We start from the raw sequence: 5231 nt of genomic DNA, 5'->3' as shown, positions 1-5231 counted from the left end.
GGGTTTAGGCTAGGTTCTAGTTAAAGTTAATTTAAGGTTAGGATGATGTTTAGAGCTAAGATTAATGTTAGGGTCAGTGTCAGGGTCAGGGTTAGTATTAAAGTTAGGATTAGGGCTATGTGTAGGGTTGAGGTTTGGTTTAGTTTATGGGTTAGGGTCAGGGATATGGCTTGGTTTTCTTTTATGGCTAGGGCTAAGGGTATGGCAAGTTTTAGGATTAGCATTAATGATAGTGCTAGTGTTCGGTTTTGTTTTAGGATTATGGCTATGGTTAAATTTAGAATTTGTTTTAGATTTAGAGTTAGGTTTTCAGATAGGGTTAGGGCTAGGGCTAGCTAAGGATAGAACTAGAGATAGGTATAGGGAATGAGTTAGATTTAATCTTAGGGCTAGGGTTAAGGTTACAATAGGATTAAATTAAGGCTAGGATTAGCATTAGGCTTAGTGTTATTGTTAGGCCTAGGGTTAGGACTAGGGTTAGGTTTAGGTTTAGGATTAGGCTTAGGTTTAGGGTTATGGTTGGATTTAGTGTTAGTGTTAAGTTTAGGGTAAGGGATAGGGTTTTAGCTAGGTGTAGGTCTAGGGTGAGGGTGAGCATTACGGATAAAGCTGAGGCTATTGTTTGGGTTATTATTAATGCTAGGTTAAGGACGAGGATTAGGTCTAGGGCTAATTTCAAGTTCAACATTATAGTTAAAGATAGTTATGGGTTAGATTTATGGCTATGTCTAGTGTAAGGGTTAGGTTTAGTGTTGGTTCAGGTTTAGAGCTAAGGGTATAATTTGGGTAAGGGTTGCAATTAGTGATTGGGATAGGTTAATTTTTAAATTGAGGGCTATACTTAGCATAAGTTTAGGATGAGGGTAATGATAGGGTTAGATTTAGGTTTCTGGTTACATTTAGGGTAATAGATAGGGTTAGGATTAGGGATAAGAAAAGAATAGGCCTAGGATTAGCATTAGGGTTAGGGTAATGGATAGGGTTAGATAGAGGGTTAGGACTAGGGTTATGTTTGTTATTATTATTAGTGGTACAGTTAGGGTTAAGGTTAGGTTTAGGGTTAAAGCTCAGGTGAGGGCTCGGTTTAGGGCTAGATTTTGGGTTAAGTTAGGGTTAAAGTTAGGATTGTGGCTAATGTAAGTACTAAAAAATTTCAACCTAGAAGAAGAAAATTTGGGGGGCCAAGTGGGATTTGTGTACTGATCATTACCACAAAGTATCATCAAGATTGGGTGAAAAAATATTATCTGATATTTCAGGAAACTCATAGTTTTTTGGAAGTTTGTCAAAGGTTTTCAAATGAAAGCGTTCTTCCCCAGTCTCTACGTAGGCTACTTCAAGAGGAAACAAACCATAGAGACAGCACTGAGAATTACTTTATTGTGTCACGTTTCAAGCAGCTAGCAAAAACCGTGTTTGATGTTCCAACTACATCTATCAATATAGGAGAAAACAGAGTGAAACCTAAAAATTCAAAATGTTACTGCAAACAAACACTTCAACCTAGAAGAACGAAATTTGGGGGGCCAAGTGTGATTTGTTTACTGATCTTTACCGCCAAGTATCATGAAGATTGGGTGAAAAAAATGTTTTCTAAGGTTTCAGGAAACTCGTAGTTTTTTGGAAGCTTGTCAAAGGCTTTCAAATCAAAGTGTTTTTCGGCAGTCTCTGCTTAGGGCTACTTAAAGAGGAAACAAATGTTAGTGATAGCACAGAGAACTACTAGGGCTACTTAAAGAGGAAACAAACGATAGTGATACCACTGAGAACTACTCTATTGTGTCAAGTTTCAAGCAGCTAACAAAAACCGTGTTTGATGTTCCAACCACATCTATAAATATAGGAGAAAGCAGAGTGAAACAAATATTCAAACTGTTACTGCAAACGAACGCTTCAACCTAGAAGAAGGAAATATGGAGGGAAAAGTGGGATTTGAATACTGATCATTACCACCAAGTATCATCAAGATTGGGTGAAAAAATATTTTCGAAGATTTCTGGAAACTCGTAATTTTTTGGAAGCTTGTCAAAAGCTTTCAAATGAAAGTGTTTTTCCCCAGTTTCTACTTAGGCTACCTCAAGAGGAAACAAACCACAGAGATAGCACTGAGAACTACTTTATTCTGTCACGTTTCAAGGAGCTAGCCCAAACCGTGTTTCATTTAGGGTTCCAACGATATCTATCAATATTGGAGAAAACACAGTGAAACCTAAAAATTCATACTGTTACTGCAAACGAACGCTTCCACCTAGAAGAACGAAATTTGGTGGGCTAAGTGGGATTTTTGTACTGATAATTACTGCCAAGTATCATGAACATTGGGTGAAAAAATGTTTTCTGAGATTTCAGGAAATTCCCAGATTTTGGAAGCTTGTCAAAGGCTTCCAAATGAGGTATTATGGGATGCAGCGGTGGAATGGCGCTGGGCGTGTGATTTTGAACAAACCCGTGTCTGTGTCTTGGAGGCGCCGCCGCTGCCGCCGCCTCTGCTGGGAGCTCAGGGAGCGCCGCGCGATAAGGAGGCGGCGGCGCCGCTGGTTTTGCACCTGATCACCTTTCTAGCAGGAGAACGATCATGGAGGTGGTGCCAGCTGAGGTGAATAGTTTGCTTCCAGAGGAGATAATGGACACTGGTATAACTTTAGTGGATGATGATAGTATTGACGCTGTTATTGTTTCATCCTCAATTCCCATGGAGACAGAACTGGAAGAAATTGTCAACATAAATTCTACTGGTGACTCTACAGCCACACCCATTTCCTCGGAACCAATCACAGTGTACAGTAACCACACTAACCAAGTTGCAGTGAATACCACAATTACTAAATCAGATTCTAATACCACAGTGAAACCAGCTTTTCCAAGTGACCTTCAAAAACTTGGTGCTCAGACTCCTGTGACTATATCAGCCAATCAGATTATTTTAAACAAACAGACATCTGATCTTAAACTTGGCAATCAGACCCTTAAACCAGATGGACAGAAGTTAATTTTAACAACTTTGGGCAAGTCTGGTTCACCAATTGTTTTAGCTCTACCCCATAGTCAACTACCCCAAGCTCAGAAAGTTACAACTCAGTCCCAGTCAGGAGATGCTAAGTTACCACCACAGCAAATTAAAGTAGTTATCATTGGAGGGAGGCCAGAGGTGAAACCTGTCATTGGTGTCTCAGCATTGACCCCAGGAAGTCAACTGATTAATACTACAACTCAGCCCTCTGTGTTACAGACCCAACAGTTAAAAACAGTACAGATTGCTAAGAAGCCTCGAACACCAACCTGTGGTCCAGTAATCATGAAGCTGATCTTTGCAAAACCAATTAATAGTAAAGCAGTTACAGGACAGACAACTCAAGTATCACCATCAGTCATTGCAGGTAGGGTACTTTCACAGTCTACTCCTGGAACTCCATCAAAGAACATTACAATATCAGAAAGTGGTGTTATTGGATCAACTTTAAATTCTACAACACAGACACCAAATAAAATAGCCATCTTACCTTTGAAATCGCCAAATAAGGCAGTGAAATCAGCTGTGCAGACCATCACTGTTGGAGGAGTGAGCACATCAAAGTTTAAGACAATTATTCCTCTGGCAACTGCTCCCAATGTCCAGCAGATTCAAGTGCCTGGAAGCAAGTTTCATTATGTCCGACTTGTTACTGCCACAACAGCCAGTAGCTCAACCCAACCAGTTAGTCAGAATCCCAGTACAAACACTCAGCCTCTTCAGCAAGCAAAGCCAGTGGTTGTTAATACAACCCCAGTGCGGATGTCAGTTCCATTTGTCCAAGCTCAGGCTGTCAAACAAGTTGTCCCCAAACCCATCAATCCAATTTCACAAATAGTAACTACTAGCCAACCACAGCAACGGCTTACCATGCCTGCTACCCCACTGCCACAGATCCAGCCCAACCTCACTAACCTGCCACCAGGTACTGTCCTGGCACCAGCTCCAGGAACAGGGAATGTGGGTTATGCAGTGCTTCCAGCTCAGTACGTTACTCAGCTACAGCAGTCTTCGTATGTGTCTATAGCAAGCAACTCTAATTTTACTGGAACATCTGGTATCCAGACCCAGGCAAGACTCCCATTCAATGGCATAATTCCATCAGAATCTGCCAGTCGGCCAAGAAAACCCTGCAACTGTACAAAATCGCTGTGTTTGAAATTGTACTGTGACTGCTTTGCAAATGGCGAATTTTGCAACAATTGCAACTGTACTAATTGTTACAACAATTTGGAACATGAAAAAGAAAGGCAAAAAGCAATAAAGGCATGCCTTGACAGAAATCCAGAAGCTTTTAAGCCTAAGATAGGGAAAGGAAAGGAGGGAGCCATCAGATCGAAGTCACAGCAAAGGATGTCATTGCAAACGATCAGGATGTCTTAAAAACTACTGTGAATGCTATGAGGCAAAAATAATGTGTTCCTCAATATGTAAATGTATTGGCTGTAAGAATTTTGAAGAAAGCCCAGAAAGAAAGACATTGTTGCATTTGGCAGATGCAGCTGAAGTAAGGGTGCAGCAACAAACAGCAGCGAAGACGAAATTATCCTCTCAGATTTCAGACTTACTTACTAGGCCAACACCAGCTTTGAATAGTGGAGGAGGAAAGTTGCCATTTACATTTGTAACTAAGGAAGTAGCTGAAGCCACATGTAATTGCCTTCTCGCCCAGGCAGAGCAGGCAGACAAGAAGGGAAAATCAAAGGCAGCAGCAGAGCGGATGATTCTTGAGGAATTCGGAGGATGTTTGATGAGCGTCATCAACTCTGCAGGAAAAGCAAAAAGTGACCCTTGTGCCATGAATTGCTAACTCTTGCACAAGACTGATAAATGAACGTGTACAGAAATTTTAAGGATGCTTGACTGTCTGGAAGATAGTTTAACAATTACTGTATTTGAATTCAGTCCTTGTTTTAAGACACCTGAAATTATAATATTGAAAGAGAAGAAATTTTAAATGAGGAAATTAGTACATTTTAAATCTCAGTTAATTCTATGCCCCTTCTAAATAGAATTTTTCTTTTAAAACTTTTTCTTTATTGTATTATATAGATTTTTAATTTACTTGGGTTTCTTAAGAATTAGATGTTCTATCCTTCTGATTTTATTGGCAAAGAACATTTATAAATTACTATGATATAATTTATAATGTATGGCATTGTATGACTTTGTTCAGTAGAAAAAACCAAAGCAGCATTGGTATTGCCAAGTAATTCTTTGG

The 5231-nt window shown here is 39.9% G+C and overlaps 1 pseudogene; it reads left to right on the top strand.

Moving 5' to 3' along the window:
• The first annotated feature begins 2575 nt into the window (after window positions 1-2575).
• Window positions 2576-4820, top strand: LOC139701500 (protein lin-54 homolog pseudogene; annotated as a pseudogene).
• Window positions 4821-5231: the final 411 nt, after the last annotated feature.

Source organism: Marmota flaviventris, chromosome 13, assembly GCF_047511675.1.
Source record: "Marmota flaviventris isolate mMarFla1 chromosome 13, mMarFla1.hap1, whole genome shotgun sequence".
Classification (NCBI taxonomy): Eukaryota; Metazoa; Chordata; class Mammalia; order Rodentia; family Sciuridae; genus Marmota; species Marmota flaviventris.
This window is presented reverse-complemented; position numbering and strand designations above follow the sequence as displayed.